This window comes from Mesocricetus auratus, unplaced genomic scaffold, assembly GCF_017639785.1.
Source record: "Mesocricetus auratus isolate SY011 unplaced genomic scaffold, BCM_Maur_2.0 Super-Scaffold_100022, whole genome shotgun sequence".
Taxonomy (NCBI): Eukaryota; Metazoa; Chordata; class Mammalia; order Rodentia; family Cricetidae; genus Mesocricetus; species Mesocricetus auratus.
The window spans coordinates 34,549,318-34,563,583 of NW_024429203.1; positions in this window are offsets into that span (position 1 = coordinate 34,549,318).

Below are 14,266 nucleotides of genomic sequence, written 5' to 3' on the forward strand. Positions count from 1 at the left end.
GACATCCATACATGTCTATGAAGTATGTCAGCAGTTCCGCTAGCTCTGAGAAATCACCAGAAAGGAGAAAACGCTAGCTCACTGGCAAGGCAGAAATGTTTGGGCAAGACAGCCAGCCCACCCATTCAGCTCTATTCCAGGTACTACATTTTGGTGACATTTGCAATTACAGATACATCTTCATACATGGCGACATTTCGCTTTCTTCCCTCAATCTTGGATGAATCGTAACAATTAACACCTTTTAGAAATAATAAGTATGTGTGTGAGCGCGCGCACATGTTCGCGCTCACACCCACAAGCAACTCACAGCAGAGAGGTGAAGGTCAGAAGACAGCTTATGGGAATCAGTTCTCTCCACCATGTGGGTCACTGGTCATCAGGTTTGGTGGCAATGCCTCCACCTCCGCTGAGCCGTGAAGACCGCAATTAACACTGAGTGCATATCAGATTCTTTCAACTATTCATTGATATACCACCCCTCCCCCAGCTTTAGATGACAAGTACCCTGAGGGTCAGATGCCCCACCCCCCCAGCTTCAGCACCTTGACTGTCAGACTAACTTTACCAGTAGGGTAGTTAAGTCTTAGAAAGGATGCCAAAATTACCTACAACCACACATCCAAGAGTGATCTATCTGCACTCTTACTTGTTAAGGCTCTTAAATATACCCATTCACCTGTCCTTAATCTTCTCGTTTCCCTGTAGTCTCGCTGGTTCATCATCTTCCCCAGGCGTTCACAGGATGCCCAAACACCTCAGCATCCTAGTTATACGCACCTTTCTCCAAGTGTCACTCTGCATATATCCTAGGTAGTGCCATTCCACAATAAGACAAATTTTTGTTCCTCTGGCTTTTATTCCAGTAGAGGGAGACCATAAACAAAGAGGCAAGTGAGCATAAGACATGATGGTTGGATCAGACATAGAGAGTAGGCTGGAAAGATGGCTCAGTGGTTACGAGCACTGGCTGTTCTTCCAGAGTACCTGGCCTCAAATCCCAGCACCCACATGACTGCTCACAACTGTCTATCTCCAGTTCCGGGGGAATATGGGACTCTTGTACAGACATACATGTAGGCAAAACACCAATGCACATGAAATTAAAACAAATAAATAATTAATTAAAAAGAGTGACAGGTGTTGCTAAATCTTCCCTTCTTCCTGAGGTCCCAGTGACAAACCTGTGTACACCAAAGCTCACTCTCGGGAACCAATGAGTTCATGAGGTTTACTTACTGAGCAATGGCAGCCACACTGGAAGGTCTGCACCCAGCATGTGTGATGAGCCCCCTCCTCCCCTATCTAGTCCTCTAAGGTCACATGAAACTGAGGCAGAATTGCATTCACCTGATTGGGAGGAGCGACTGAATGGCCAAGTGAGGTTCCCACAGCCCTCCCTACGCCTCACTCTTTGAAGGCATGTCAACTGTCAGCAAGTCCAACAGGCATGTACAATAGGAGGGTACACTTTGAGGAGAGTAGTCTGGGTTGGGGGGACCATGGAAAGTGAGGAACAAACCATGTAATCATTTGGAGAACAGCCCACAGAGAGAAACGGCCAGTGCAAAGGCCCCAGGGCAAGAACACAGTCACTGTGTTCTAGAAAAAAAAAAGGCTACCAGAAAGTCTAACATGCTGGAAGTCAGCACAGAGAAATAAGTCAGCAAGACCCGGTCACCAAGCTGCATGTGTGGTTTTGTTTTGTTTGAGACAGGGTCTCTCTATATAGCCCTGGCTGTCTTGAACATCTTTGTGTAGCCCTGGCTGTCCTGGAAGTCTCTGTGTAGACCTGGCCCCAACCTCACAGAGATCTCCCTGCCTCTGCTGGGATTAAAGGTGTGAGTCACTATGCTTGGGCCCAAGCTGTTTGTCAAGAAAAGATGCTCAGCAGACTAGTGACATCATCTGATTGAAAAATTTTAGCTACCATTTTTGCCCCCCCCCCCATGCATGTGCTAGTTTAAAAATTTAAAAAGAAAACTCTTGGGTTTCTGGTAAACTTTGGATGTCTTTGATGCACTAACTATCCATAAACCAGGCCCTCTATTTACCCTTCCTATTTCCTCTCCTTGCTTCAAACAACTCTATTACATTTTCTTGTCCTCATCCCATCCCCTCCCGGCTACCCACAGAGGTTCCCCATCCATTCCCATCCCCTGCCTGTATCTCCATCCTAATGGTGCTCCCTGCATCTTCTTGCCCTCTGCCCCAGGAGAATCACCTGGACCACACAGAAACACTTCATCAGACTCTCCAAGGGTAGGTGTCAGGGAGTCCCTCATCAGAAGCACCACAAGTGATTCTAATATGCTGCTGAATCACAAAACACTTCTAAGCATAGTAGTATCTCTCACATTTTAGAAAGAAAATCTCACTTAACACTTGATTCTCCCACTCAGGCTTCCTCTCTGCCCTTGCCTGGGTCTCTCCCCCAAAAGACTCACCCTGACCAGTGTTTCTGACCTCCCTGGGTGTGATGCTAGTGTTCAGGCATCTGTAGTGGCCTGCCCTTGGGGTTCTGACAGGAAATGTCCTCAGCTGCAGCCACTAAGAGCATCACTTGTGCACATTCACTACGTTCCCTTTTAAAAGAGCCCTGTCCCCACCCTGCTTGTCTTTCTGTCTCCCCCCCCCCTCTTTTCTCTTCTGTTGCTCCTGTCCCCAGAGGCCAGACTCCCCCCTCCCCTCCCCCTTTTCCCATTCCCTTTCCCTTAATTAAAAAACCCCTTTGTGAACTCTGTTTCATGGCGGCTTTCTCTCTACAGTCACTTTTTATTTTAATTACAACATGTGAGATCACTTGAGACTCAGTGTTCAGATACGGAGTTTGATTTGGGTTGTACATGTCTAACAACACCTAGGGTGACACTGATGCAACTGGCCCACTCCCTGTAGCAAGCCGCTGTACATCTGGCTTTGAGTCCCATGCTTCCAACTTATTTTTTGTTTGTTTGTTTGGTTGGTTTTTCGAGACAGAGTTTCTCTGTGTATCCTTGACTATCCTGGAACTCACTTTGTAGACTAGGCTGGCCTCAAACTCACAGAGGTCTGCCTGCCTCTTTCATCCAAGTGCTGTATTAAAGGTATGTGCCACCACTGCCCAGTTCCAACTGCACTGGCCATTGTCCCATAGTGCCATGGAAAGTGCCCTTGCCAGTGTTACCAGTGACATATTACCCTCCCATGAGGCAGCCAATTTGCCACAGAGTTCGTCCTCACTAAAACAGGTCTTGAAATAACTTGCCACTGTGGAAGTGCTGGGAGGTTGAGGCCATTAAGAAATGAGTAGGTGCCAGAGAGCAGTGGCACACACCCTTATTCCCAGCACTTGTGAAGCAGAGACAGGTAGACCTCTGAGTTAAAGGTCAGCCTGGTCTACAAAGCAAGTTCTAGGACAGCCAGGGAAACACAGAGAAACCCTGTCTCAAAAAACCAACCAACCAAACACACAAACAAACAAACAAGAAACCCAAAACAAAAAAAGTGAGTAGGTCTTTAAGGGGGATTTCTTTTGAGTAGGTGATGGTGGTGGCAGGGATGGAGCCCAGCACTTCCCATATGCTGAATAAGTGTTCTGTCACTCCAACCCTTATTTAGTTTGAGACAAGGTCTCTTTGAGTTACACAGGCAGGTAACTGTCTCAGCCTTCCCAGTAGCTGCGATGACAGGACTGTGCCACCAGGCCCAGCTATTGAGAGGGATGAATGCCGGTTTCTATAAACTGAGTTTTTGTCTGGAGCAGAGGCTGCATGGCAAACTTTGCTTCTGACAGCTCTCACCCATCTATTTCCTGCTGTGAGTTGAAAGAGCATGACATTCCAGTAGATGAAGCTGGATGTGAGACCACCTGGTCTTAGATTCTCCAGCCTCCTGAACTAAGTCAAAACAAACTGTTTAGCGAGGTGTATTGGTGGACCAGCCCTTGTGAGGCAGAAGAGACAAGAGGATTTTTGTGAGTTCAAGGCCAGCACAGTCTATATAGTGAGTTTCAGGCCATCCAGAGCTCCCGGTGAGATGCTGTTTCAAAAAAGACAGAAAGAAACATAGAAAAAAATCCACTTGCTTTCCTGTATAAATTGCCCATGGATGGGCATCCTGTTCCAGCAACAAATGTCCTCCTTAAGGGCATATATCCTGCCTGAGCGCACTCACCCTACACCGTAGAGCCCAGGTTCACAGCAATGCTGCCCTCTCGTGTAGCACCTCTTTGTGCCTCTGTTCTGATGGGGAGGGCATGGTGCTGATGTTGCTGGTGGCGGTGATGCTCCTCAGGGTTGCTGTGAGTATCACACTGGTTTACACAGAGTTTCTGGTACACATGCTTCACAGTCAGCAGCGTTCGTCCTACAAGACCTAGCAGCATCAGACTCCACTGACTTCTCTGCTTTTGAAACTCCCTCCCCTCTTAGCCTCTAGAAACACATTTCCTAGTTCTGTGGTTGTTTCTTTAGCACCTCTCTTCCTCACCCCCCTTGGATGCTGGGGTTTCCTGAAGTTCAGGCTGAGTTCTTGGCTTTCTCATCACCTCCACCACCATCCCACGCCACGCCCCCACGCCACGCCCCCACGCCACGCCCCACCCCGGAGAACTCTGGATATGGCTTGACCTGATCGTGGATTCTCCAAGCTAGCCACACAGGGGTTCCTTTCTATCATTTCCTGTCACTGTGGCTAACTGACCACTGCATGCTCCCAGTGGATTTATTGGCTCGCTCAGCACACGTGCTGGCTACCTCTACTGCTGCCCCCAGCTGTTGGGGCTACATAGCCCCCCTCCCCACCCCACCAGGAGCTTGCCATTCAGGGCAGATTCCACCCTATTAAGTAACGATTGATTTAATCTCCTTTGGGAAGAGCGAGAGGGCTGTTGGATGTAGAACAAGGATACTGTGAAGGAGCAACTTGGTCCTGTACTCAGTAGTCTCAAATAGGGACCCTCATTTCCCCTGCAGTCTACACCCCCTGCCCCCACTTGGGAGAGTCAGTGGGCACTTGTGTGACATAAAATTCCTGTCCCCTAAAGTGAGAGCCTCCCCCGAATTATAAAGTGATACTTGCTTGTAGTGATTATTCATTAGACCAGCTGTGGCATCCACATTGCACACAGACACGTGTACAAAATGCCTTTGAAGCTGCCCCACACTGAAACATCCTCCCTGCTCCCCAGGACACCCTCTGCATGTTTGGGGAAGCCCAGACAAAACCCCGGGGTCCTACCGCCAGAAAGTGCAGGAGTTGCTGAGTCAGATGACCCTGCCCAGAAAGCTAACCTAGAGTGACAAAATGGCACAAAGGCAGGAAGAAAATGTTTATTATGGCAGTGTGGGATTGGGAGACCCAGCTACAGATCCAGCTGTGAGTACTTGGGGCCTGCTCCAGTGACTGACTCCTAACCAAACTGTTGCTGTGGTCAGGCCTTAGCTAGTCTCTCTCCAGCTAAACTTCCTTCGGCTTCCAATACTCTGGAAGACGATGTGACCACCTAGTGTACTTAACATAAACCCTCTGCCCAAGGTAGCCAGTGTCATTATTTATTTATAAGCAAGAATCTTGACTGATGTGATGATTGATATTGGAAAATTCCAAAAAGTAGAAGAAAAATAAATCATCTACATTTCAGAAAACAAAATAACTACTAACACTTATCTTAGTCTTTTATCTTTTACATGTTCTAATATTATTATAATATATAAAAAATGGATGGTGGCTAATGGCCTGCCCTTTAATTTTGTTAAGTGACAAACAGGGCACTAGAAATTTTTTTTTTGGATTTTATGAGACAGGGTTTCTCTGTATTGTTTTGGAGGCTGTCGGTCCAGCCTAGCTTCGAACTCACAGAGATCCGCCTGCCTCTGCCTCCCGAGTGCTGGGATTAAAGGTGTGTGTGTGTGTGTGTGTGTGTGTGTGTGTGTAAGGAGAACCTGCTGCAGTCAGTTCTCTCCTTCCACTGTGTGAGTCTTGGGAATTGAACCCAGGTCACTAAATTTAGGAGCTAACTGCTTAACCAGCTGAGTCATCTGGCAGAGACTAGGGGCCCTTTTGACATTGAATCACGATGTTGCAAAATTCACTCTGAGACCTAGACAATCCATTTACAAGTGTTTTAACTGGTAATGATTTATGGGTTTGTGCTGCATTGCATTCATGACTCTTAGTGCCATACTGGATACACCTGGTGTCCAACTGCTGTCTGTCACACATCAGCATCTACCCTGGGACTCAGTGGGACTGAGCTGGCTTCTAGGAGTCCTCTGTCCACCTAGCTGGTTTCTTCCTGGGGTTTGTTTTGGCAGGTCACTTCCAAAGTCCCTGGTTCAGGCAGAGAAATGTACTCTAAACTGATATTCCATTCTGCCAGATTTAAGTAGTAGCCTGCATTCATTACAGAAAATGTGAGAATGCAGAAGAAACTCCAATCAGTGATCACTGTTGTTAAAAACTTGGAATAGGTCCTAAAAACAATAGCTGAGAGCACACTGATTGTTCCCAGTTCTTATGCATAGTTAACTGAGAGACAACCAATTTAGAAAAAAGAACATGAAGAGGTGTTAGGGGATGGGTAATATCTGCTATTTGCATAATATATTATTCTTTGCCAATTAAAAAGCCTTAATGGATTTGGGTTTAAGATGCAGAAAATCACTTCGCTTATTTCTTGGCAGTGGAAATGAGTCCTGTGCTGTCCATCACTACTCTGCTCCTCCTGCGCAACCAGAAGGCTCTTTGTTCAGCTATTTTCCTAGCACAGTATCCCAAGTTCTTGAAAATTTTGTCCATTATTGGCAAGTGCTGAAACACAATAGGACTTGTTAATGTCTTTTGTGTCATCAAACATGGCGCAGATGCTGCTCAAGTTGTGGAACGAATCATGCGGCTGGAGAAACACTTTTCCAGGAACTGAGAAATGAGTGGAACAGAGAAGCAGCAGCTGACAGGATGACTCAGTGGGGTGGTAAAGAACATGAGTCCACATCAGCCTGCTGAGACTCGACTCTAGGTTTTGGCTTCTCAGCAAATTGTGTTTGACCTTAGCTAAGTCACATTAAACTCGCTGGGCCTTGATTTCCTCATCTGCACAGTGAGTAATATCATTTGCAAACTTTTTTTCAAAAGGGGAATGATAGGGAGTAGGAAGATTACTCAAAGGGTAAAGTGCTTGATGTGCAAGCACTAAGACCTGAATTCCATCCCCAAACCTGTGTAAGAAAGTCAGGAGAGGCCCCAAGTCCCTGTAAGCCCGGAGCTGGGCATCAGGACACAGTCTGCTTGCTGGCTAGCCAGTCCAGCTGAATTGGTGAGAGATTCCCAAATCAGTGGATTAGCAGGAGATTCTGTCTCAAAAATTAATGTGGAGAGTGATTAAGGAACGTGCCCATGTTGACCTCAGGTATCTGTATACACACCCACACTTTCACACACACATGCACACAGGCACGTGTGCACATACACACAAAATCTTAGACAGCTTTCTATTGCAGTGATGAACACCATGGCCATAAACAACTTGGAGAGAGAAAAGCTTATTTTCAGCTTACAACTCTCAGGTCACATGCTATCACTAAGGGAATTCAGGACAGGAACTTGAGGCAGTAGCGGATGCAGAGACCATGGAGCAGTGCTGTTTACTGACTTGCTCCTTATGGCTTGCTCAGCCTGATTTCTTAAAACACCCAGGACCACTGGCCCAGGGACAGCACTGCCAACAGTGATCTGGACCCTCCCATAGCAGACATAAATCAAGAAAATGTACCACAGGCTTTCCCAGGTCAATCTCATGGTGGCATTTTCTCAATTGAGGTCCCCTCTTCCCAAATGATTACAGCTTGTGCCAAGTTTACACAGAACTAGCCAGCATCCGTGTGCATATGTACACACACACACACACACACACACACACACACACACACACACACACAGAGTATTACAAAAAAGGAATGGCAAGAGCCAGGTATGAGTGCTGCATGCACATAATTTCAGCAACCCACAGGGAATCAAAAATTCCCAACCAGTCTGGGCAATTGAGTAAGAACCTACCTCAAAACAAAAATAAAATAAAATGACAATGGTAATAGATGCATCCCCTGGGATAGCATCATGGGCAAGACCCTGGGTTCAGTCTTCAGTATTCCCAAAAGAAAAGGGTATTATAGTGACGAGAATAATACCTATTCCACACAAAACCATTTAATTAAAGAGAACTAAATATGTAAAAGTCCCAGCGCTGCTGAGAAGTCACCCATTACCTAGAATTCAACAGGTCCACTGAGTTTGAGAAGTCTTTTTTTTTTAACTTTCACTTACTTTTATTTTATGTGAATTGGTGTTTTGCCTGCATGTTTGTCTATGTGAGGATGCAGATCCCTGGAACTGGAGTTATAGAGAGTTGTGAGCTGCCATGTGGGTGTGGGAATTGAACTACTCAGCCATCTCTCTTTCCATCCCCTTCTCACTCCTGCCTCCCCAACCCCCACCAGGGGCAGGGTTTCTCTGTGCAGCCTTAGAACTCACCCTGTAGACCAGGATGGGCTCAAACTCAGAGATCCACCTGCTTCTGCTCCCCAGTGCTGGGATTAAAGGCATGCGCCACTGCTGCCTGGCTTGAGAAATCTTTATATCAGACATTTTCACTTAATATTTTTTAGCAAAATGTTACTGAATATAAAGCATATATTCAGAAAAGTATATACTGTAAGCGAATAACTTACTTTTTACCAACACAGTTATGAAAACACCACCCAGATCAAGAAATGGGGAGGGGGCAGAATCCCAGAAATCATCTTCCTTAGTCTCTCTCAGTCATTACCCACTAAGCAAGAGTAACCTCTACCCCCAATCTCAATACTAAAGGTCAGTTTCTGAACTTTATGCTGTGTACATACCCATGAGTATGCATGCATATGTATATGCACATGTGTGTGCAGGTGTCCATGAATGAGGAGGCCAGATGTCAAAGTCGGGTGTCTCCCTGAGTTGCTCCATGCTCTTCTTTGAGACCAGGCCTCTAGTATACAGGCCTATCCTCCAGGCCAATCTGCCATCATCTTCATCGGATCTGCTTGGCCCACTTGCAAAAGATCATTACAACTGGGGCTTGCCGCCTGCAGACCCTCCACAAAGGAGGGACAGGGTCAAGTCATGGGACCTCACCTGAGTATCCACCCACCCCTCCTAACCAGTTTTCTGCCATTCTGCCCTAACTGTAGGTGACCTCAAAGTGTCTAGTGGAGGCTGGAGTATGTAGTCAAGGAATGGCTAGAGGAAGGGACTTCATCCATAGAGGTGTCTTCACCCATGCTCAGTATGGCTACCTTAAGGCCACCTGTCACTCTATATAAATAAACCTAGTAAACATGGTTCCCCAGAGTGAATTTTGGTAGACTCAGAACTTATTTGTCATTGGAACTTCAGGAGATGTAGATGTAGTTTTTTGTCTCCTCCAGCAATGGAACTTCAGCAATAGTCTCACAGTGAACCAATTCAGTAGAGAAGCTGGCCAACAAGCCCTGGAGACCCTCCCACCTCCAACTCTTCAGTACAAGGACCACACTCGCAGGCCCCTGCACCCAGCTTTTTCCATGGGTGCTGAGGGTTGGAACTCAAGTCCTCACGCTGTGTGGTGAGCATTTGGCTGACCGAGCCATCTCCCAGACTCGGTTTTTCACTTTTTAGAAACGGAATCACTAATGAGCCACTTATACTCATCCTCTTCTGTGTTTAGCTTCTTTCATGTTTTACTATGTTCATGAAATTCACTTATATTCTGCGTGTAGCAGCAGTATGTTCATTCTAGTGACTGTTCATGCCTAGTTGTGTGCTTACAACACAGTGAACGCTACACCCGGGGGATCTTCGGGATTGTGTCTGGGTCTTAGACTAACTGGAGTAGGGATGCTATGAACATCTGTATCCTCCAATCATGAACACAATATGCCATTCTAAAGCTAGGTCTTTCTAAATGTCTCTTAGTAATGTAATGTATAAACTTACACATCTTCCATTAGATTTATTCCTAGATACAATAGCTTTTTTGTTGTTACTGTAATGGTCTCAGCTTTAGAATTTACTTTGAAATTGTATCTGGTTAGTAGAAATGCTGTTGCCTTTGTGTGTATACAGAATAGCCAGGGAAATTTGCTAAATTTTACTGATTTTAAAAGTTATTCTGCTGTTCTTAAATTTTCTTCATTTTTTAAAAACTTAAAATGAATGAAGCTGCCATTAGGCTATGTAATTATGTGCATAGAAAATAAAATAATAGGGCTGGAGAGAAAATTCAGTGGGCAAAGGCACCTGCTGACAACCTGAGTTAGATTCCTAGGACCCATATGGTTCAAGTTGTCCTCTGACCTACAGGTGCGCATGTGCACGTTTATCAAGCGGAAGACTTTGTATAACATCCTGCTTTTAAAGCTGGGTGTGGTGGTCCACACCTTTAAACTCAGCACTTGGAAGGCAAAGGCAGGCAGACCTCTGTGAGTTTGAGGCTATCCTGGTCTACATAATGAGACTCTGAGAACAAAACAGACAAAAGATACTTCCTTTAGTACTTGGAAAAATCTCACCAATGAAACCACGTGACCTCAAGTTTTCTTATTAAAAAGATTTTAAACAATAAGTGAATGTTCCTTAGCAAGTATAGGACTGATCATACTTTCTGTTGTTTCAGACAGCTAGAATTACACACAGAGAAAACATATCTCAAAAAAACCAAAAAACTATTTTTTTTTTGGTTTTTACGAGACAGGGTTTCTCTGTATTGTTTTGGAGCCAAAAAACTATTTTATTAATTTTCCCTTCCTTCTTTCCTTCTTTCCTTCCTTCCTTCCATTCTCCCTTCCTCCCTTCCCTTCTTTATGACATTTTTATAGACAGAGTTTTATTGTGAATTGTTGGCTGGCCTGGAACTCTCTTTATAGACCAGGCTGGCCTTGAATTCACAGAGATCTGTCTGCCTCTGGCTCCCAACTGCTGGGATCAAAGGTGTGCCCACCACATGCAAGGTGGTGGAATCTGCTATTTAATGACTTTGAAAAGTGCAGAATTCAATTATTAGCCATGTTCTTCAGGCTGTGTAACAGATCTCAAAAACACTTGGGAAGCTGAGACAGGAAGACAGGTAGACAGACAGTAAAGGTCAAGACCTGCCTGGGCTGTATAGCAAGAGGTTCTAGACCAGTCTAGCAGTTAAGCAAGACTCAAATTAACAAATAGACTGGGGGCTGGAGAGACTACTCGGTGGTTATGAACAACGGCTGCTCTTCCAGAGGAGCAGAGTTGGATTCCCAGCACCTACGTGGCAGCTCACAGGCATCTACAACTCCAGTTCCAGGGGAATCCCATGCCCTCTTCTTAGCTCTGTAGGCACCAGGCACATACATATCACACACACACACACACACACACACACACGCACACACGCACGCACGCACGCACGCACGCACGCACGCACGCACGCACGCACGCACGCGCATACACATTTAAGCAAAACACCCACAAGCATAAAAACAATTTATTTAAAAAAGAGTTAGCATATTTTTTGTTTGTTTGTTTTTATGAGACAGGGTTTCTCTGTATGGTTTTGGAGGCTGTCGGACCAGCCCGGCCTCAAACTCACAGAGATCTGCCTGCCTCTGCCTCCCAAGTGCTGGGATTAAAGGCGTGTGCAGCATATATTTTTAAATGGGCTAAGGATAGAGCTCAGTGTCAGAGTGCTGGGCTGTCATGTACATAGTTCAAGTTCCAGTACTGGAGGAAATAACATTTATTCTTCCTGCCTGAGTCCCTGCACCCTTTGACTGTCACCTCCTCCTCCCAGCCCCTAGTAACCACTATCCTAGTCTAGCTCTGTGGTTTTAATTGGTTTAGCTTCCACATATAAATAATAGCGTTCGGTATTTTTTTCAGTGATTGGTTTATTTTGCTTATCGATTGTTCCCTAATTCTTCCTAACTGTATACATGGGTCACACTTCTTTACTCATTCCTGTTAGTGGGCTCTCAGGCTGATTTCTCTTTTTAAAATTTCTTTTGTTTATTTATTTAATGAGTATGGGTGTTTACTTGCATGTATGTCTATGCACCATGTACATGTAGTGCACATAGAGGCCAGATAGAGGGTATTGAATCTCTGGGATTGCAAACAGTATGAACAAACAGTTGTAAGCTGCCATGTGGGTGCTGGGAATTGAACCCAGGTTCTCTGAAAGGAGCAGTCCGTATGCAGGGATCCATGCAAGCATCAGGGAAAGGAGCCATGAAGAGGCAAGAAAGAAAATTTGGCTCAGCTTGACTTAGGCTGGATAAAACTTCTAGAGTGTCTGACAGCAGGAGGTTTATTGTCAGCTTATTTAAACACAGCACAATTTGGGGGAAAAAAAGTCTCCAAGCAAAAGTCATTCTAATTCCAGGTGCACAGTAAAGTTTATGGCATGACTAAATAGAAACTCCTTTTCAAAGTACATGTGACCATGAAGATGAGTTCTATTCTATAGCTTAAGGGCCTAGGATCTGTTGTGGTCTCTGACCAAGACAGCATAGAGATCGGGCAGGCTATAAAGTATGTGTGACAGCTCTCCTAAGAATGTGGTCTACTGAGCTAAAGATAAAGGTCTTGGGAGGGAGAGTCTGGGATAAACACTGGAGGATTTGGGTAAGGTCTGGCTCTACAGATAGCAAAGGTCACCAGGTCATTAACAACATCCATTCCCAGCCTGCTGGGTGGAAAACAGTTATTTCTCCCTTTAAGGAGACAGCCCTGCATGAGTAACATTCCTGGCTTCCCTAGTGATCTGTGGGCACAAAGATCTTTGTGCTCCAACACCAATGCTGTTAACCACGGAACCATCTCTGCACTTGCAATTTCCCAGTGTTGACTATTGTGAAGAGCGAAGCAGTGGACACAGGATTGACAATGTCTCTCTGACACATTGATCTCAAATCTATTGGGTAAATACCCAGGACTGGAATTGCTAGGTCATAAGGCAATTTTGATTTTGTATTTTGAGTCACCTCTATTCTCTTCCATGACAACTGAATTAGTTTACATTCCTCCCATTGGCATACAAGGGCCCCCTTCTCTCCTGTGCAACAAGGGCCTCCCCACGTCTATGAGCATGCCTACTCTCCCCATTTCCCCTCCTTCTCCTCCAGTCTGTGGACATGATCCACACTTGGGCTGGTGAGTTTTAACTGTCAACTCAACACAACTTAGAATCAACCAGTAAGAGTCTCAATGGGGAATTATCTAGATCAGGTTGGCCCTGTTGGTGTGTGTGAGGGGGGTTGTCTTCATTTTTAATTGATGTAGGAAGATCCATTGTGAGTATGGGCAGCACCATCTCATGGGCTGAGCCCTGAACTGTGTGAGGAAAGCTAGCCAAGCAGAAGACAATGAACACACAGGCAAGGATCCACGTGTCTCTCTCCTCTCTCGACGCCAAGCGTAGCCAAGGATCCACGTGTCTCTCTCCTCTCTCGACGCCAAGCGTAGCCAAGGATCCACGTGTCTCTCTCCTCTCTCGACGCCAAGCGTAGCCAAGGATCCACGTGTCTCTCTCCTCTCTCGACGCCAAGCGTAGCCAAGGATCCACGTGTCTCTCTCCTCTCTCGACGCCAAGCATAGCATGATGCGCCATCACCATGTAGAATTTTTGTGTATTAACTAAGAATAAGCTTGAGTGGGTGAGATGGCTCAGCCTCCAAGCCAGATGATGTGAGTTCAATTCCTGCAACTCACATTATGGGAGGAGAGAGCTGACTCTCCAAGTTGTCCTCTGATCTCCACATGTATGCACCCACGCATATACACACACAAAGAAAGAAAGAAAGAAAGAATGAATGAATGAATGAAAGAAAGACAAGTCAGTAAAACATGCTAAGATCAACCGTTTGAAGGAGCTGGGAAGATGACTCAGTGCTAAGGTGCGTGTTAAGCAAGCACCAGAACCTGAGTTCAGATCCCCAGCACACATGTAAAATTAGTCCAGGCTCTGCAGTATGAGTCACCCCAGGTCTTAAGGGCCAGAGACAGGCTGATTTCAAGGGCTTGCTGGCCAGCAGTCAGGCCAAATGATGAGCTCCAGGTTCAGTAAGACACTGTCTCAGACAATAAGGTTGAGCACAACAGAGGAAGTATCTAAAGTCTTATCTCTGGCTGGGACACATGCACACTCAGGAGAGTGAACCACAAAACAATGTACCCCCCAAAGACAAGTTTGCAAAATCCTTAGTTAATTACAAAGTCCCACAAGGAACGTGGGCGGTGA